The 22,006-nt window shown below is 38.7% G+C and overlaps 1 protein-coding gene and 1 long non-coding RNA gene across 10 annotated transcripts in view; one reads left to right on the top strand and one right to left on the bottom strand.

The window, feature by feature from the left end:
* The window catches only part of BAHCC1 (BAH domain and coiled-coil containing 1), a 127,883-nt gene that overhangs the window by 34,203 nt on the left and 71,674 nt on the right, over positions 1-22,006 (top strand). The window lies entirely within an intron of this gene.
* On the bottom strand, positions 9,509-14,337 carry LOC148127025 (uncharacterized). Its single transcript, XR_015741826.1, has 2 exons — positions 13,948-14,337; positions 9,509-9,652 (listed from the first exon to the last, which is right to left on the bottom strand). It is a non-coding gene; the product is annotated as an uncharacterized LOC148127025 (long non-coding RNA).

Below are 22,006 nucleotides of genomic sequence, written 5' to 3'. Positions count from 1 at the left end.
CTGGTAATTGAAGTCTTAAAGTTGCCAAAGTTGGAGACCCCTGCCCTAAAGTAAGCTTCACAATCTGTCTCACAATCTCTCTCTTTTTTGAGCTGCATTATAGAGTTGAAAATCACCATTCGCTGATGTAGAGTTTGGGATGGTCCTGTATAAGTAAAAGATAGAAGAGACCGGTTGTTTCACAACCTTAATGAGATTCCCCCCCACATCCAATATGTGCTTATAGTGACCAAAGATTTCTAGGAGGACTGGTAATTTCCTTGAATATTTTAAGGGATGCTTTTAGAAGATATACCGCTGTTTTTCTTATTCATTTTTTGAAATAAAATGAAAATAGAAAAAAAACGGGTAACATTCTGTGTGATTGTATGTTTGTGATTGCGTTATTTTGTTTTATTTTGTTTGCTACTTGGACCTTAATTTTGTCTTCTTTGCTCTTTTTATAATAAAACACATTATTTGCTTTTCTCCCCCTATTCCATTCTACAAAACACGCAAGCACCTGATGTTTGCATCTTTTGCAAATCATAAATTTACAGAAAAGGCATTATTTTCAAGGAGATGGGTTGCCTGCTCAACAGGATCAAGTCAAGTTGCCCAAATCATTGAGTTAGGATCTGCTTTTTCTCTACTGAAATTTACAAATCAGAAATAGGCAAACATTATTTGATGTTTGTAGTAGTGTTTGAAAGACATGCTCAATTTTGAATGAATATACGATGCCAACTGTTAGTACATGCCTGATCAGAGTTTTTGGACATACATATATATGCATGCCAGCAGCAAACAGGTAAATTCTACCTCCCTCATTTACATACACATACTTTGTTATATCCTTAAAACAAAAAAAGAAAGAAAATAAATGTAAAACATGGATCATAAACCTTTAAAAGGCAAACATTCAATGTTTCTACTGATTTTTTGAATTCCCCAACCTGGCACTTTCTGTTTTGGATTCTTACCTCCCAAAGCTCCCAGCATATATAGTCAACAACCATTGGAGAGAGAATGATGGGGATGTGGTCCAATTTATTTCTGGAAGGTACTAGATCAGAAAAAGCTAACCTCCCTTACTCTCATCCCATGTAGATATTGCTGATAGTGAGATTCTGTCTGCTTGTAAAGGTGTTATGCTTCTGGAAAATTGGAAGTGAAAAGCTCCTTTTTATTCTTCCCTCCTTCTCCCCAGTAAAGAGCAAAATAAATGCTAGGGTAAATTTGAATAATACAGTATTTACTATTTAAATTAAACATATTTAAATTCAATAAAAACCATTCTCTTTTGCTAATCCATATGATATAATCTATAACTTAGCATATTTACTTGTAGTGCCTGTTATGATGATGAAATATACAATGTACTATTTGTTGATCTGTTTTTAAAGCGCCTTTAAAAGTAAAACTCCTCCCAAACAACCCATCTGCCAGTTTATTTAGATATAAGACTTGCCCTGAAGAGAGGAAAGGAGTATGATTTCAGATTCTTTTTCATTTAGGTTCTTTAAATCTTAGCCGTGGGTGGGTGGGTCTCTTCAACTTACAACCGTTTGTTTAGTGACTGTTCAAAGTTACATCACTGAAAAAAATTACTTATAACTGTTTTTCACATCCCCTCAGTCATGAGATCTAAACTCGGATGCTTGGCAAGTGGCTCATATTTATGATAGTTGCAGCATCCTAGGGTTATGTGATCACGTGTTGCGACCATCTGACAAACAAAGTCAACTATCTCGCTTAGCGATAGAAATTTTCATCTCAATTATGGTCGTAAGTCGAGGACTACTTGTTATTCTGTTCATTCTATATCACCTATCTCTTACTACTGCAATAATTCCTTCTCTTCAAAGAAGCACCAAGTTAAAATATAAATGCATACATAGGTAAAAGAATATGCCTGCTTAAAAAACAAGGATAAAAATCCCCATATTAAGGCAAATTAAAAGCAATAGCAAATTTACCCTATAGCTTATTGTACTAATCATATTCCATTTCTATCTACAACCAGCATTATTATTATATTTCAAAGTAAGGTTAATTTCTCGAATCAATTGTAGAATCTTGGAAAGTTGGTTAAAAAAGAGGGAGGGAGGGAGGAAGGATTGAGTCAGTTAAATGAAAAGAAATACTTAAGAATGCAAGTTGCAGATTTCCCAATATTGTGTACATGGCTATATAGTTTTTCTGAACCATTAAGTATTTCAGGAGGAAAAAAAAATCTGATTTCTCTCTGTTTTCAATATAACCAGTGTTTTCTTCTAATTCATTTGTATCTGCATTCTTTCACAATTACATATCCCTGTTCCAAATCTGGTTATGCTTTATTCACTTGTATTTTGGTTTTCATTAATCTACCTGCCTGTAATCAAATAACACCGCAATGAAGAATCTCCCTTCTTAAAGTTGAAGTGGATTTATAGAATAAAACCAATATTTATCTTACTGGTGGTTGGAAAGCATACACCTATAAATTTGGTTTTATTACATACATTCTGTTTTGGTAATTCCTTCTACCCATTCTCCTCCCCCCCCCCCCCCACTTAGAGACTTTGATTGTGGTGGGGTGTGTGGAGAGGAGAAAGCACTGCAATTAAGTACGTCTTTGTGGATGAGCCATTTCTTTGAAAGCATTTCACAGAGGTTAGATTTAAGCTGTTAAAATGTCCCGATTTCAAATTTCAGAGAGGTCCTTACTTTGGGGGTGGAAGAAATACTGTATGGGTGCTCTCACAATGGAAGTTTTTAAGAAGAGATCGGACAACCATTTGTCTGAAATGATGTAGGGTTTCCTGCCTGAGCAAGGGGTTGGACTAGAAGGCTTCCGGGGTCCCTTCCAATTCTGATATTGTGTTAAAAGTTTGCTTCCTGGAATGCTAGTTATTCTGTGAATTGCAGGGTTTATTTCAGGACTAGAAGTCATGCTTCTCAGAAAGTTGGTCCCATGTCAAGTTACCCAATGAGAAAGCAACACTAAAATATTGAAGAATTTGGCATTTGATTTCAAATCATCAGTGAGCCAAACACATAAACATAATTGCATTTGGCATACACTATCCAATTGTCTTGTACAGCCCAATAAAATAACAGTGACAATCCAGTTTGCTGGTAGCCCTTATCGAGGATGGCCAACGTTTATATTTTCAAAGGCTACCATATTACCAAAATGGGGGGGTCTCAGTGTTTATTATCTCCCTTTTCAAATCGTGGTCAGACTGTCTATGAAAACCAGCACAGAGAAATGGTTGACTGTAACTTGAATCTCATGTTAGCAGAGCCATAAGAGAGAAATAAAATTCCTCGGGCATCGTTGGGTTGCCAGTTGCCTATCTTTGGCTTATATTGTTAGTTTGGAGGCAGTAATAAATATAACCAAAGAGAAGATATGACCACTGACAGCATTTAGCAACAGTAGCCTTCCCATATCTGGTCCATTCCAGGACATTATGAATGCAGCTTCCAGAGTAATCGGCCAGAATTGCTGGACAGCGTAGACGGAATGGCCTGGAGAAGCTGTAACTGTTAGGTCCACAATTCTGGCCAGGCTGACTGCAAATTCTGGGAACTGCAACTCTCACCTCAAAGATGCCAAGTTGGAGCAATGGGAACATCAAAATGTATCACCAAGAGCTAGATTTCCAACTTTGTGTACATGCATGTTGTACACCCACAATTGTGGATTAGTTTATTTTGTATAGGTGGCTTTATTTCTGCTCATCTTAGCAAGGGAGAGAGACTATAGCACTGGGACACCATTCTGTCCTAAAAGAAGTCTGCCAAAATCCCGAATGCTTTAGAGAGAATGCTGCAGGGGGCTCTTCTAGGGGCTTGGCCTAGCAGCTTCTTCCTTTAAGTCATGTAAACAATCTCCATTTCCCCCCTAGTATCTTGCCTGATAGATCAAATTCGTAGGCGATAATGGGTGGTTACGTTCATCGTCCCCTGAGGATGGTGCCTTTTTCCTGTACATTTCCATTACTTATGAAAATAAATGGATGTAGTCCTGATTTGCTTAAAACCCAAGGTAACATCTGTCTCGATTCAGAATTGTTCTTGGAGGGTGGGGTTAGAGGCCGCTTAGACTCACAAAAAGAATGAGGATAGATGGTCGAAAAGATTTTGGATCTTGTGCCTTTTTCCTTTTTGTGCTGGCTTACAGCGCTGCTAAGGAGGCGTGAAACTTGCCAATATCACAGTAACAGTACTTTACACTTGGCCTTGCAGAGTGTGAATTATACCACCTAGGGTGAAGAGGAAACAATCACAAGCTGAAACCCATATAAGAAAATTTCAGAGATGCAAGAGGAACCTCCTCTATTTTCATAAGGTATGGTGATACCTTGCTGTAAGGTAAAATAAAGGTTGGATGTTGCATAATTATCATTATAACATGCAACCCAAAAGTTTGAGCCTAAGCCACTGCTTAACTGACTACTAAAACAAAGCCTTTGTTTATAAGGAAGGTGCACGCATGTGTAAGTGCACACGTGCACTTTATTCCTGGAAACCTGCATTTGTTTATATAAAGAAGAGCTTTGAGAATGATCTGAAGTTATTATTAAAAACAAAAACCTAAGCGGCTAAACTTAAAATTTTTATCTAGTGCTAGATTTCATTTTTCTTGCTTTCAGCAGCAGAGGCTCCAGAGTTTCCAGAATATGCTGGTGACTCCCAGAATCCCAGTTCTTGATCCCTGAGTTGTCAGTTTCAGATGCCAACTACTGGAATCTCTAGGTCTTGCTAAACCTATTGGCAATTTATATATTCTTCCTTTAAATTAAAGATTTACATTTTAATGTAAAACAGAGACAATTGCAATGTCTCTTACTGTAAATGTTTGCTTTGCCCTCACTCTTAAATAAACATTAATATAGTAATTTTATTCCTCAGTTGCAGATGTGGTTTGAGACTATGGTAGATTCTGTTTCCTTTATTTTCAGAAGCTTCTGGGATATTAAAGAATATCTCTTCATTCCTCTGGGAGGAAAAGCATAATAATTATAATCATAGTAATGACAATAGAGATGATGATGATGATATAATTTTGCTAACATATGGATTACAGCGGGGGTGTCATACTCAAGCCCCCTGAATCTGGCCCATAGGGTGCTTAAATCTGGCCCCTGGTGCCAGCATGGAAATAGAAAAGGACTGGCTTGTGGTGCTGCTGGCAGCCAAAATTGGGTGCGGGAGACCACGTGAGCCCCTCCCCTGCGCCCTGTTTTTGGCCTAGACGGCCTCCTGCAGTATTGCTGGCCAAAACGGGGCATGGGGGCATGCGCAGGGTGCTGCAGGAGGCGTCCATCTTGTCTTCCCCCACCAAGCCGGCCCACAGAGGAGAACTACAATGCTGACCCAGCCCTTGATGAAATCCAGTTTGACACCGCTGGATTACAGCATATCTTCTATTATTGCAATTCTGTATTCTGTTGCAATTCTGTTTTTCTTAGATTTAGGTTGCAAAGTATCACTAAAGTCATACTGGCTATTTTTTATTTTGTAAACTAGAAACCATTCATTTATCTAATTAGATCAGATTGAAACAAATGGAAAGTACAGGTAGTCCTCAATTTATGACCACAATTGAGCCCAACATTTCTGCTGTTAAGTGAGACATTGGTTAAGTGGGTTTTGCTTCATTTTATGACCTTTCTCACCACTGTTGTTAATTGAATCACTGCAGTTGTTTAGTTAATAACATGGTTGTTAAGGGAAATGGCTTTCCCCATGGACTTTGCTTGTTAGCAGGTCACAAAAGCAGATCACATGATCCCGGGACACTGCAACCGCCATAAATATGAGTCAGCTGCCAAACAGCTGAATTTTGATCACGTGACTATGGGGCTGCAACTGTCCTAAGTGTGGAAAATGGTTATAAGTCACTTTTTTCTGTTCCATTGTAACTTCGAACGGTTACTAAATGAACTATTGTAAGTTGAGGAATTCCTCTATGACCTTTTAGTTTTGCTCTTCTAATACTAAAGTTAATATTAATAAAAGAACAATAAAGGTATTGCTATTCTGACAAAAGTTTTCATTAATGTTTTAGCAACATAAGTACAAAGCTTAAAACATTTTTGGTGGGCTTTGCAAGGTCCCATGATTACACCAGTCTTTAAAAGTCAATGCCACAAACAAACAAAAAAATCCACTCCTATAAGGATATTAACACAAATGGCAAGGCATCTAAATATATCTAGAGGAGACGAATGGATGAAGTAGAATATGGGTTAGATCAAGGGTGTCCAACCTTGGCAACTTTAAGACTTGTGGACTTCAACAGCTGGCTGAGGAATTCTGGGAGTTGAAGTCCACAAGTCTTAAAGTTGCCAAGGTTGGACAACCCTGGGTTAGATGAAAATGTTAAGCTTTGTTTTGATTTTGTTCTTCTAGGACTATTTTTCAATAGAAATAAACAACTATGTTTAGATTATGTAGCACTTTATAACTGTTATGAAAAAAAAATACTTTGGATGGCGTACTCATGTGGCCCCTGTTTTCCACTCTTCAAAGGAGCTGTGTCTTAACCTGAGATCATGTCGTGGCCCTTCATAAATGACTTGTGATCCTAAGAAAAGACATAGCGGCTTTAAAGAGTTTGTGCCTCCCTGTGCTCCAAATGATATTTTAGAATCAAATCTGAAATATTGCAGAGCTCTACCATCTTTCCTATAATTTAGGAAAATTCATATAATTGAATTATAGAGCTGATTATTTCTCAATGCCCAAATATTGTAAGATTTTCAAAATAACACTAATTAACCTCATTGCATGATGGCCAAGCTACTTAATCTTCTTAGGGACACCATTCAAGATTACAGCTTCATCCATTTAGCTGAAACAGGAACATGATTCATCACAAAGTAGACTTAGTCTGATGACAGTCCCGCATTTTAATTCATTGATGGTAGTCTTGCTTCTTAGATTGTTTAAGTTGAAGGTTCGCACATTGGAAGCCTAACCAGTTTTTAATTGTTCATACGCTATTGATTATAGGAAGATCTTTTGACTTACTGAACTGAAACAGGTTTTAAAACTCCAAAAATATATATGAAATGATTACCTGTGTGTCTGTATGTGCTACTCAACTTTGTTTCTTTCATGTTATCATGAGCATTGAGAAGGTACAGCATTTGGGGGAAAAAACACCAATTATGTAATTTAGCTTATTGCTACACAAATTCTGTACAGAATAATTATTGCTGCCCTATTGGAGTTTTTACTGTATTTTAGGTTTTTAGCTCTTATTGGACATATCCTCTGCATTTTTTCTTTTTCTCTCCCGCTTTCTCATTCCCTCTCCTTCTTTGTCAAAAGGCGACAGATTGCAAGCGGCACTTATAACGTACAGACTAGGTTGTGATTACCCCATTGGATAACATTTTAATTGTGCTTCTGGCATTCTGTCAAGCAAATTTGAACTGCATTTCAATATTACAGCATTTATTTAGAGCCATAACAATATGGATTAAACTTAAATTATAATACAGGGAGAATTCTGTTGAATTTATTTCCTATTTGCTGGATGTTTAAAAAAGAAGGTCCTAACAGGAAACAGAACAGAAACAAAATAAAACCAAAAAAAATCCCTTATTCAGCCCTGCATAAAAGACACTTGGAATTGAAGTGGAAGAATAAGTTTCATTTTGTTTTAAATGGGGGTAGAACTTCTGATGATGAAAGCAAAAGATGAAAAATAAACTTTTAAAATCCATTTCACTTTCCTGGTCTGTATTGTGGGAATGCACAAGCAATACAAGTCACTAGCCATGTTATACAATTACAGCAACTGTTTTCACTTTGCAAAGGCATTAAACCTTGGTTCACAGAGTGAATTTTGCATCTAAGCAAAGCAAATAGTTTAGAATATCTTTAGTAAACACAGAAACTTGCACAGAAAAATAACATTTCAGCAAGAACAAGCCCGCAGCAATGCCTATAATGGTCACAGCTATAAAATACGTTATTGCAGGTTAAATGTTCATGAGCTTATAGCCGATTTCCTCTACTTTACACATTTCTTCCCACCACTTGGGCATCCTTCCCCATTTTCTTGACAAGACTTGGGGGGGACGGGGGACTTTCCAGCACAATTTGGCAGCAGCCTTGGAGGAGAAGAGAGCAAGGGGAAGTCCAGCTTATAGCAAGCAGAAATATTCTTGCTTAATATTGGGTGTAGTTCCTGATTTCAGCAACATTGAGTGGAAAACGCAAAGTTGTAGCAACGCAGCAAGGTAGGGAAAGTTCAGAATAGTTAATGAGATCTCCAGTTACTGCATATTTGAAAGGAAATATCATGAGACGTTACCCAAGCAGGTGTTTTGTCTTTGGCTTCCTTCGCCTGAGATTTTAGGAGTGGCACCAGGAGAATGTGTCTGCGTTTCCTTCTGTCCCAAAGGTTCTCTGGGAGTTTATTTTAGGAAGAGAGGTATTGGCTGTGCCCTCTGCTCCTTGCTGGCCAGCAGCCGGTTAGACCCATGTAATTATAGTGAAAATCAAAATAATCCTCAGAGGCCTAAATCTTTAAATCTATCTAGACAGCCAAATGTCTAATAGAAGCTATTCCCTCCTGAAAGGGATATAGCTCTCTTTGGAGACGAGAAGTGCCAAGGGAGGGGACTGGAGTCATTCCATGTGTTATCTGAGGAAGGAACTAGAACCTGACTAGTAGGGAATAGGAGCAGGTCAAAGGTCTCAGCAATGGGTCACTGACATGATAAAGATTCCACATGGTCCCTTAATTAAAGGAGCTGCTAAGCAGGTCCCTCTGCCTGCAGGAGTCCTTGCAGGAAAGATCTTGAGGACAGCTTGGAATTGATCCCTCTGTTTCAACTGAAGTGCTGGGCCAACTGGAAGAATAGCAGTTGGAAAGGATATTGGAGTCTTCTACTACAACCTCCTCCTCAAACAGGAGACCTCATACCATTTCAAGAGCCGTGGTGGTGCAGTTATTAGAATGCAGTATTGCAGTCTGGTTCTGCCCACTGCCAGGAGTTCGATCCTGATGAGGCTCAAGGTTGACTCAGCCTTCCAATCTTCCGAGGTTGGTAAAAATGAAGAACCGAGTGGTTGGGGGGCAATATGCTGATATTATAAATTGCTCAGAGAGTACTGTAAAGCATGATGTAGGAGTATTTAAGATCACGCAGTATATAAAACTAAATGCTATTGGTATTTCAGACAAATAGTTGTCCAGTCTCCTCTTGAAAACCTCTAGTGAGATACCCTTACCTTTTGGGACTGGGCTTCTGTCTCCTGATATTAACTGTATGTCTTAAATATTCTGGACATAAAAGGGGCCTTTATTGGAATTGTTTTATCTTTTGATGCATGTTCTCTGCAGCCAACCAATACTGACTTATGGTACTGTGAAATTTTAATGTGGGGAAGGAAGGTTCAAAACATTTTAATACATTAGCATCTAAACTGAAGAGGGACTTGGTTTGATTCGTGACCAGAACTGAGGCAAGTGCTCAGTGGAATATGCAAAGAAATAATGAAATGCTTCTGAACATGTGCAAAGAGGTTTTCTTTATTACCACATTAATAAGGTGATCTGTAGTGAGGTCTAGTCAGAACTTGGTCTCTCCCATTCTTGTTCGTCGGTGTGGCTTTTCTTCCCTTCAAGTATCAAGTGCCCTCTTGTGTTGACATCTTCCTGTGAAGAAGCAGGGTTGTAGATGAAGAATGAAGACTGTGCGCAGAAGGCTAAGCACAGGTCAACAGTATAACAAGGACACTAAACAAAGCTTATCTGCCTGGGCTTCAAATACACAGGTTGCATTAACCTCAGCTGTTTAATTATGTTTCTGAAAAGCATGATAAACTGAGACTTCCACCAAAGCCTACTATACTTTTTAATCTGATTTAGTTTTTTATTAAAAAAATCACTTTACAACAATAAAACAAATAACTGAGCAGCTGGGAAGCAGCAAAGCTTTGCTGCCAATCATCACATCAACACCCCCCTTTTGCTTCCCTTGAAGTGTCTCTGGACACACCCCCACACACCCCACACCCCGCCACCCCATGTGATATATGTTAAGGAAGAGGAGAGGGTGGAACCCTGTTTCTCTCCAGTTGATGGATGAGGGTCATTGAAGGTTGGAGAAAGAAATTTGGAGGTTGGGGGAAATGGAGGCAATCTGGGTGGGTTGACTGAGGAACTGGAGTGGGTTGAGGATACCTGTAGGCCAAGTCACTGTGGGATTGAACAAACCAGAGATGTTATAGATAAGGCTGGGGAAGCAGCAAACCAGCTAGAGGAAAGACCAAAGGGGAGCTAGAAGGAGCTAAGCAGGCAACTGGAGAAGCTAACGAGCAGCAACTAGGGAGCAGTCTGTGGATGGGGGTGGTTGGATAAAGGGGGTTATGTTTACCTGGTGGTTGAATGGGGTGCAGTGTCCTGTGACTGAGAAGATGGGAATAGTTAATGTGTGTGGGAGAGAGAAAGTGTTTTGGAATGATTCAAGAAATGCAGAAAGAAAAGATGGGTAGGTAGGTTGTGTGGGATTTTAGAGCAGTTGGGTTTTTTTTCCCCAAGGAAATAGTTGTGATAATGTTAAAATATATTACTAAAAAAGAATTGGTTTGTCATTCTGTGACCTTAGTGGTTTGCTGATGGGCTATGTTTATATTAGTCTTTCAAATTTTGTCATGAAGTTTCTGTTTAGATGCACGGTTGTAAATTATGCTGGCCAATTTATAATTTCCCCCTTCCTGGTAGCCATTTTCACCCCTAAACTTTCCCCCAAATCTTGTAGCTTTCTTAAGTTACAACAGGTCAGATAATTCCATCCTATTCCACATTTGAGTCTTACGCTTGCTGTTTTGTGGCTGTTCCCAAAGTTTTAAGTCTGTCATATTTCCAGGCTTGGCCAATATGGGAAGAGATTACAGCTCTGTGATCAGATGTACACATGTTGCCTCTGCAGACTTCAACCTGTCACTTCCATTTTAAAAGATCAGGAGTCAGAGAATGGGAACAATCTCTGTTTAAAAAGAACACTAGCCAGAGTAGGTAGGACTGGGCAGGGTAGTAAAATATGTTTCAACCTAACATAACACAATCAGGTTGTGCTTGACTTTCAGAAATTTGTTTAGTGACTGTTTGAAGTTACAATGGCCCTGAAAAAGTGACTTATGATCATTCCTCGCATTTATGACTGTTGCAGCATCCCCATGGGCATATGATCAAAATTTGAGTGCTTGACAACTGGCACCTAATTATGACGGTTACAGCATTCTGGGGTCATGTGAACCACCATTTCCCAGCTGGTTTCTGACAAGCAAGCCAATGAGGGAAGCTTGATTCACTTAGCAGGTGTGATTCACTTAGCAACTGCAATGATTGGCTGAAGAACAGCAGGAAAAAAAAAGATCCTAAAATCAGGCACAACTCACTTAAGTGCTTTTATTTAGCCACAGGATTTCTGATTCCAATTGTGATCATAAATCAAGGATTACCTGGTTATAGATTTGTGTGTTATAATCATCATCATAATCCTACCTTGCATTCCAGCATCATATCGCATTTTAACCTAGTGCGATAAAGACTTTTTATGGGGGGGGGTGTATCCATAGGCCCCCCACAAATGGAAAGGATATTTTCACTAGCAGCCCCTCATTTTCACAATGTACTCCCTGGAAAGATTGCGTGGCACCACCATCATGAAGATTTTGTTTTCAATTAGGGCTTTTGTGTTTTCAGTTTGGGAAAAAAGGGGCTTTCTGTGCTATTTAAAGTTCTCTAAGACAATAGATCTTACTTTGGTTTTCTTCTGCATGTCGTTTTAAAACAGGATATCGTATACTTTATGAAAAGAACTTTGTCTATTGATAGTACAGAAATGTAGTAAATAAATATTGCTGACCCCAGTTTTGATGAGGTATTGCAACATTATGAGTTAGAGCCCATGTAGTATCTCCAACTATCTTTCCATAGAACTCAAATAATCATGCAATTAACAAATAATGAGGACTAGCAAAACAGATAATTTCATGCCTCTGAATATATTTTGATTAAGATCTTGGAAAGATGGCTTAGAACAAGTTTGGATTTTTCTTGAGAATATCTTTCTAGTTTTTTCTAATAAACGCAAGCAGTTGCATCGGCTATATTGTTGTATATCTACTTGAGCAAACATGGATAAATGGGAAATAATGTGGATTTCTCCTCATCTAAGACCCTCTCCTCAGCTTGGTGCCTTTTAGGTACGCTGGAACCAGTCCCCTATCTTCAAGCAACATCATACAACCTTACTGGATGCAGCAGGAAGATACCTGGCGAGAGGAAGTCTGACCTGGTACCTGCCTTTCCTAACCAAGTCTCCTCCAGATATACTGATATACAACTCCAACACACTTAGGAAGCTGACGTTTGAAGCCAATTTTTTAAAAGCTTCCTTTTGTTTTGAAATTTTTACAAGTAGATTTCAAACTGTTTGAAGATATAACAAAGAGAAGGTAATCAAGAATTCAGGGTAGCAGATTATCTGTAGGCCTTGATTTGCAACCACAATTGGACCCAGATTTTCAGTCTCCGATTGATACTGTTGTTAAATAATAGCAATAGCGCTTAGATTTGCACACCACTCCCTGGTTGGTTTACAGAGCCACCATATTGTGGTCCTCATTTTACCAACCTTGGAAGAATTGAAGGCGGAGTCAACCTTGAGCTGGTCAGACTCAAACTCCAGGCTGTGGGAAGGAGGAGTTAGCCAACAATACTGAATTCTCACCTCTGCGCCATTAATTAATCAAGTCATCACATGATCGGATCTGATTTTATGAGAGTTTTTATCATGGTCATTAAGCAAATTTAGGTTTCTTAATTGATTTTGCTTCTTGGAAGCCAGCTGGGAAGGTCATAAATATGACCATGTGACCCACAAGACGCTATAACTGTCAGAAATGCTAGCTGGTTGCCAAGCACCTGAATTGCAATTACATGATTAGGGTTGTGGTGGTACGATGGTCATAGCTTTGTGGACAGGTCACAAGTGATGTTTTCCCCCAAGGCTGTTGTAACCTGGAATCATTAAATGAGTGGTCGTAAGTCAAGGACTACTTTTAATCTCATCCCATTTGCTGTTCCACGCTAATGGGTGATGATAATGTCATGAACACGTGTGAGCACGACCATTTTCAGTTACAGTATTTTCAAATTTGAACTGTCATCAGTGCTGCACAAGGATGACCATTAAATGTGAATAGAAGAACAGATAAATACATAAATAAACTTTGCTGTGAAATAAATCTATATATAAATTAGAGTTGCAATCAGAGCCATTTCACTTTGTTGGCAAGCTTTTTATTAGCCAGCACAAAGGTATTTGGTTTTACTGTTGGGTTGAAATATAATAATTTTTAAGATCATGTAATGGATTATATATCCTAGGAAATCTATCTCCTCCCTCCTTCCCTCAGGCCTAGCAGAAATTTTCCTTGCTTGGTTATTCGCTGTTTCCTCCAGTCATTGGAAGACAGACCCTTATGGCAAGGTAGCCACACCCAATTCTCCTTGGCAGTTCTTCCTTCCCTCCATTAGGGATCCCAGTCTCCCAGCCCATCTTCCCTGGTCAAGGGTCACCCTTCCTCTCATTCCTCCTCTCTGGAAAGTCCAGTATCACCATGGAACTTGGAAGAAGACAGGTTGCTGATTGGCAGGAGAGCCTCAATTGTGCAGCTGATTGACCAAGACCTTCTGTTATGGAGATCTGCTGAGTCAAGCCAAGGCAAGCTGCCATGTCTTTTCTATTCCTGGACTACCTGGAATATCTACATGTCCTCTACACCTGGGCTGCATCCTCAGTGCCTATGAAGTACCGTACTTGCAAGCAGCAAGATACTTGGTTTGGCTGTGAGCTTGAGAGACCAGCTCTATTAACAAGAAACAATTATTTATAAACCATATCTTAAATCTACCATTAAATATTTTTTAAAAAGTTGTACCTGAAATTAGAAAAGAACATGACACATATATTGGTAAATACCAAATATAGACAAGCAGATTTGTACAACATGCCTTTTTTCACAGCTCCTAGAGGCACTAAGTTATATCTTCTGATGGATTGCCATTGAACGTGCTTTGGAAGTCTGCCAACTACAAAGAAAAGAAACCAAGTATTGGTTCACTCAGATGAATAAGTAAACAATCAATTCATGAGTTATGATTTGCCCCAGTCCCTATTATATATACCTTTGTTCACATGCCCAAATTTGCTCTTGCAGAAAGTAGGAATGCTTTCTGGTGTACAGTATTCAGTAATTTCTGAATACTGCTTTTCTATTAATAAAAAGCAGTTTCCCTTTGTATAACAAGGCTTATTTTGCCTTACTGGGTTGGGTGGTGTTGAATTAAAATTTCTGAAAGAGATTCTATTATCTCCCCCACATTTGTGTTTTTCTCTTTTTCTAATTTGATACCTGTAATCTATTGTAAAAGTATTCATTAGATTGCAGTTTACTTTCTAGTTGCCAGCTGTTTTTGCTATCTCATTCTCTCTTGCGTTGATACCCTGACTCCGTGTTTGTTCCTTTCTTGGTCTCCCCTCCTGCTATTTCTTCTAATTTTATTTTTTTATTATTATTATCACTGTAATCATTGTTGTCATTATTATTTTGCTATAAATTAGGAGGCATAATCAATATTTGTAGAGGCCAAGTGAGATTTCTTCTATTTGCATAAAGTGATGAAGTGGATGTTTCTCTGATATTTCAGCGTGTCAGGGGGCTTTATGAGACAGGATGATTGATTAAGCAAGACAGGGTAAGATTACATTAGTAAAGGAAATTCTTTAGAAGATCCTGTGAGTTGGGGGAGGGGAGAATTCCTAGCCTGTCTTGCAATGCGAGTTGGGTACTAATTTGTAACTGTTGGATTTTCCATTCCTATTACTGCACCTGCTAAACTGTTTGCAAAGGGAGCTGGCAGATTGCTGGTGTCGCTGCAGGCCATTTCACACTTTTAGGGCCAAAACTTTAGAGAGATTGTCTCAATAAAATATAGTGTTATCCTCTGAGAAAGCTGTGGAAATGAACTGCTTTCCCTAACATTGGTACTGTTCCCACCCCCTTCCCGACCCCCACCCCAGAAAAAGAAATCCAAAATAATCTACCAAGTGATACATCTCTGGTGGTTTTAACAGTCAATTGAGCCACTGGCATTTTCATTTTATTTCCGGTTTTTCTTCCTCTCCCTCTCTTTTTTCTCTAGTCTAGCTTTCCATGCATGCTTTCAATAATAAAACAGGCTTTGGGATTTTCATAGTATGTGGGTTGAAAAGACACTACCAATAGTTCTTTGACTTACAATCATTTGTTTAGTGACCGTTCGAAGTTAACAGCGGCAGTGAAAAAAAAAGACTACTGTTTTTCACATGACTATTGTAGCTTCCCCATGGTCATGTGATCAAAATTCAGGCACTTAACAACTGACATGACTGTATGATGGTTGCTGTGTCCTGTGGCCAAGTGATTACCTTTTGTGACCTTCTGACAAACAAACTAAATAGGGAAGCCAGATTCGCTTACTAACTGTGTTACTAACTTAACAACTGCAGTGGTTCACTTAACCGCTTAATCTTGCTGAGGCAAGAAAGTTTGCAGTTGTCCTGCTCAGCAATAGAAATTTTGGGCTCAATTGTTGTAAGTCAAGGACTGCCTGAACTTCTGAGCATTCAGCATAAATGTAGAGATTGAATCAACGTAGTATAGCATTAGGCTTGGTCATTCAACCTCCAAGGCCATCCTTCTGGGCTCTATTCCTTCTGTCACACTCTTACCACTTGGGTCCGTAAGTTTGCACTTATTGAAGAGTTATCTTGTGTAGCAGAAGGATGTCTGTCCTATTTCAAGGGACATCTATTGTAGTTTAAAACTACTGGAAAGGTACATGAGGATTTAGCAAAGCAAAACTTTTGATTGGTAAAGATTTGGATTCAATCCATGAAGCTATGAACTGACTTGTTTCTAATTCTAAGTAAGCCTCAGTTTTTCTCTCTGTAAAATTGAAATAGGAATACCTTTGATGCAAGCTAATTATATGGATGGCTGAATTTAGGAATTAAATTCATAAATTCAAACGTGTGGTGCGGGTGTTTAAATAAAAATACAGTACTTTTGCTCTGTAACAGAGAGCCAGTTGCATTCATGAAACTAACCTCAACAACATTCACAACCGAAATATATTTAATGTGATTTTACAGATGGGAAATTGAGTCCCAGGGAATAGGAATCATATGTCAAATTCATTTTTAAAAGCACATGTCTTCTGCAACTATATAAAGCAAATATTTTGATAAACTTGTCACCATATATATGATTTGGAGAAAATCTTGTATCCATTCAGGATAAGTTAACCCTTTTTGACTAGACATGTATTTTTCTCTTCCCAGTCATGGGATGATTCAACAGACTAATTATAACATTAAAAGATATCATAACCCATACTGACTTTTAGTCTTAAGGGATAAAGAAGCGTATAGCAGAATGACGATTCTAAAGCAGAAATGAGGTCTCAGAGTCCCATAGTAATCTCATAATGCAGGTTGTTACTGTGAGCCTGTGCTACTGATTATTTCAGCTACCCAAATTCTGAAATAATAATTTTAAAATATTTATTTATAAATAAGATGCATAAAGCCACCAGGCTCTGGACCAGGGGTGGGTAACTATGGCAATTTTATAACCTGTGGACTTCAACACCCAGAATTCCTGAGCCAGAATGGCTCCACCAGTCATAAAGTTGCCATAGTTGTCCACCTCTGCTCCAGCGAGAAAACAGCAGTAAAATCTGAGTATAGAAACAGTTTATCAGAGAGAAAAAAGATGTAGGAGGGAACAACATTTGCTTTCTCTAAGGAGACCTCTGCTCATTCTAACTCAAAGCTTGAGGGGGAAAGCCAGCTTTTCAAGCCTTGCTGGAAGGAGAACAGAATCGGAACAGTATGAATCTCCAGGGGGCTTGCTGTTCCAGAGGGAAAGCGGATAAAAAGTCATGCTTTTGGAGTCACCCTAAAAGCGCTGCTAGATGGCTTCTGTAGATTGTAGCAATAAGGGGGAAATGTCTTTATCATTTCTTTCCTCATAATGAAGTCCCTAAAATGGGGTTCTATACCAATTTTGATGCCATCAAGAGAGTAAAAAAATTGAAATGGAAACAAGCTGGTCGCATAGCAAGAAGAACTGATGGCAGGTAGACCAAGGCAGTCATAGAATGGATTTCACTTGATAAAAAGCATCCACGAAAGAGACCTAATACAAGATGGAGCAAGATGCATCAGCAAATATCGTGGGTCCAACTTGCAAAAAAAATCTCAAGACCGTACTGGTTGGAAACATGCAGAGGAGGCCTTCATCCTGCAGTGGATAGGCAATGGCTAGAATGGTGATGAAGATGATGATGATACCACAAACTTTTACATCACTATATATCTTCCTGTCGACTCTATTTTGTCATTTCATCACCCAGAGTGATATGGAGAAATAAGGCTTCTGGGATCAAAAGAGAGAGATTCCATAGGAACAATCACAGCCTTGTTACCTGCCCATTCCAGGTAGAGCTTAGGGGCTCAGTCAAACTGCATACCCATATTCTCAGGAAGAAACTGCAAGCTTCCTCTGAAATACAATACCTGTCCTCCACCTACATCTTGTCACACTTGCCTGAGATTATAACTAGATCTAACATGTGACCTTTGGTATGTGTTGGGCCCCAAATGACTTGGTTCTGTATTTTCACAGTGGCCACAGATTATTAATGCACACATAATTTGAATAGAAAAAGAAATCCAAATTGGTAGCTTCTGTGTTATTTTCAGGGTTTTCAAAACTTAGTGGGAGCCAAACTTGATGTTTTATCATGAATGCATTAGGCATAGCTTCTGTTTTCTTTTTACCTACTGTAACAACAGCATGTCATGTCTTTCCTCTAATGCTGTCTATCAATGGATCTTTTCAACTCATTTCCTTCATTCAGATCAGTTTCTTTGTTAACAGATCAAACCACAGTAGGTTGTATTTATGCGAGTAAACTTCTCCTCTCCAATGTTACTTACCCTATAAAGTTAATGTATAGTGTCTACAGAATGGTATATGCATCATTACCTGGTTAACTGGTTGCTGATTACGTGTGAATCTTAGGCACAGTTTTGCCAAGAAACATCAAGAACTCTTGGCTTGTAGATAGGCCTAGATTTTGAAATCGATCCTGGAAAAAAAAACTTCTAAAGAGAATATTACTTCCAATATATTCAACTACCAAGAGTCTTACACTTCTTTGCAAGATATCAAATTAATTGACATGGACCTAGATGTCAAAAGAAAGAGAACTTATCTTTCTTGGAATAAGACTCTAGTGATCTAGATAGATGCTAATTTAGCTCACCTTTTCTTGGTGCTAAGTAAGTTTAATGTTTTTTAATTGCTGAGCTATATATTGGCTATCACAATAAAGTTGCCTTTAGATGTACCGATGCCAATTATGGTTCCAGTTTTTGGCACTGGTTGACATTAACCTTGGTGATTGCATTTGAGGCAGAGAGTTGTAGAATGTAGCAAGCTGTAATGAATAATAGAGAGATATCATTATTGTTTCACCATCTCAGTCCGTAATGATTACTACCAGTGCAACTATAACAGATTGCCAAGTTCATTGCCAATCCCTTTGGATTTGTGTGGTGTGGTGTATTACTAAGTTGGTTGTTCACATCAATGAGCTTTTGCTTCTGGGTATATTTAAGGCACTTTGGGCATTCAAGAATTTCCTACTATATTGAATATACTATCAGAAAATATTTCGCTTACAGGGCAAGCCAATAATGATAGTGTGAGATCGACTCCTTTGTTAAATCACAGGAAGTATTTTTGGAATTGGGGTTCTGTGTGGACAACTCCTTTGGTGGTAATTCAACTTGATGGAAAAGGCAATATTCTGGAAATTACTTTTTTTTAACTGGTCAATTCACCAGTTTGTTAATGAATTCACTATTGTAATATGACCAGTTCAAAATATGATTGGATATACCACAAAAATCTGTCATAGTAATACACATTTTTTGCATCCTTTGATAGTAGAAAATATTGCCTTTTCCAAAACAAGTAAATCACTTATTTCTGGCAGCCGTTGACATTTGGAATAATACCGTGTTTCTATTCATTCTTTTTACTCAACCCCTGGTTCGATACACCCATAATTCCTGATAAACAGTCAAATTCCAAAACTTTGGTATATAGTCCAACATTATCTCAGCATTTTGAACATTTAAAAAGATTTCCATAAATCTGTTTATATACATGAATGTATATTTGAAAAAGATAACAACCACATTATTTTTATTTATTAAATTTATTTGCTGCTCATTTTGCTACAAGGCCACAAGGTAGCATGATCACAGCATATGGAAATTGCTTGAGCTTTGCCAACCATTCCCATGAGTGGTTCATATATTTTGTAAATGGAGTGTTCTGGCTACAAATGTCTTCATGGCCGGCAATAGCTGACTGAGGAGCAAATACTGCAGCAAAATTGGTTTTGGGTTCAATCCAAGGGATGTGTTCTTCTTCCATTAGGCATGTCTGCTCCTTCATATTTCTATTTCATCTTCCTGACCAAGATGCCATGGAGCTCCAGAAGGACAATATGAATGGCATTCTGGTAGCATACCTTCCCCAAAACATTTTTCTTTACTTCCTTTGTACAAGGCCAAATCTCCTTTTGTGATTCTGAATTTGTGGTTCTCTGTGGTGAGGTTTGGATCCCTCATCCAGACCTTCCCTGGAGAGCCACCAGTATTATCTTGAAGAAACTATGTGGCAGCAGTTGCAAAAATATGTTTCAGGCCTGGCAAAAGAAGAAGACATTAGAAGGAAACTGAAACTATCTCTGATAGGAGATATGGGAGGAAGAGAAAAGAAAACACAGCCAGGCTTTCAAGATAAAGGTAAAGGTTCTTCCCTGTCCAGTTGTGTCCAATTCTAGGAGGCACTGCTAATCTCCATTTCTTAGCCAAGGGGGCCCAGCATTGTACAAAGACATTCCTGTGGTCATGTGGCCAACATGACTATACATCAATGGTGCCAGAATGCTTTTACTACTTATCTAAGTGGTACCTATTTATCTACTTGCATTTGCATGCTTTAAAATGGCTAGAAGGCATGAGCTGGGGCAAGTAACGGGAGCTCACCCCGTCATATGGGGCTTGGGTCTCAAACCCAGGTTGTCAGCTTTCTAACTGATAACTCAGCATCTTTTAACTACTGAGCCACTGCGCTCCCACTTTCAAGGTAGCCTCTAATAGCGTAAGTTTAGTTTCAGTTATTCTTTTTCCTGATCTGACCTACCTCGAAGAGCTGATTCTGCAGATTTTAATATTCCTTGTGTGGATGATTCACTCCTAGACCATCTCCACCTTCAGTACTGTAGACAATGCTTTGTTGCAGTTCAGGAAACTTTCTATGAGAAAGACATTTGCAACCAAATGGTGTTGCTTCCTCACTTTTGCTGAGTGGGAGTATTTTGATCTTAATAATTCTCAATTCCTATTAGATTAATTTTCTCTCTCTCATGATGCTTACTTCATAACATTGCCACAATATGGCTTTTCCTAGAGAGGAATCTTACATTTGGACTCATTGCCGAAGCATTTTATGAAAGATTTGTTCCACATGTACCCACTCCCCTCCACTCCTAGTCTGACCTGAAATGTATTGTAGGATTTATCAATGCTTATCTCTCAACATTTTGAATCTAATGGCCACTTATCTTAACTACATGCTCTCTTGAAAAATGTCCTTCTTCATTGCAGTGACTTCATCTCAAAAGATGAATTCATTATAGCTCACTCTGAATCTCCTTACCTTGCTTTCTATAAGGGTAGATTGGTATTATGGACAGGCATCTCTTTTCTTCCCTAAGTACACTTCATATTTTAGTCTTACTTGGAATATTCTTCTGTATGTTTTCTTCTTTGACATCACAATATCCCTCAAATAATAACTGCATATTCTGTATGTCTAGTGGATGGTGGCTTTCAGTTTGAAGCAATAAGCAATGTTCCCGTGTATTTAGAAACTACAGCACATAAAGGATTGGCCCAATTTTTATAGCCTCTCTCCAGATGGGTCATGGCATTCATCCTTGTTATGACTTGGTGAAGGACTTAGTCCCTATCCCATTAAGGTGCATTCCATTATGAGCCTGTCTTCTGGTGCTTTCAAAGTTCCATTGCGGGAGCTTAATTTGTTTGTTTATTTCTTTAACAATACTTACAATCTGCCTTAATTCTGAAGGACTCTGGGCAGAGTTCAGTGAAAAACAAAAAGCAAACAAGCAGATGAAAAAAGGAGAAAACAACAACATAAGGATAAAACCCAAGGCAGATGCTATCCTTGAGCTCTCCCTTGCTCAAGCCACGTCACAGCCAATTGCATGGCTAAAATGCCTGGAGGTTGGACAGACAGCTGGATCTGGCTCTCAGCTGTTCCTGGAAGACTGTATTTGCTATTTTGTGCCTTTCTGAGGGCTCATAGAGGTGCCAGATGTTCTGGTCTGCCTTTCATTGAAATTTAATCTCTCTGACCTCTTAAGATGCCCGTGTCTTGGCCTTTCGAACATCTTGCTGCTTACAATGAATTTGTGCTCTGGTCTGTTCAATCTTTGGGATTCTGGTCCCTTTGCTAGCACCTGGGCTAACTTTCTGTCGCATTTGACTCCTTGGTGGAGTTTAGTTTATGTCCTTTGGGGTGCTTGGTCTCTACTATCTCTTGCCACAAATAATCCTGTCCAGTTGTTGCCACTCTGCTGAATTATTCCAATCTTTCTTCTTGCTATTTTCTATCTTCTTATCTCTATGCTACCACATTAAGCATGGCAACTGGGCTCTTTTCAATAGCCAACTCTCTCAGAATTGTAAGGAGATAGGAAAGAGAGGGACAGTTACTAAGAACCTTTATTTAGGAGAAAGGTTAGGAGAAAGGTTTTTGTAAGCCTATTTAAGGCAATAGGCTTACA

This window comes from Pseudonaja textilis, chromosome 2 (genome assembly GCF_049901715.1).
Source record: "Pseudonaja textilis isolate UNSWEBS1 chromosome 2, rPseTex1.2, whole genome shotgun sequence".
Taxonomy (NCBI): Eukaryota; Metazoa; Chordata; class Lepidosauria; order Squamata; family Elapidae; genus Pseudonaja; species Pseudonaja textilis.
Note: the sequence above shows the minus strand (reverse complement) of the source record. Positions and strands in the feature narration are given on the sequence as shown.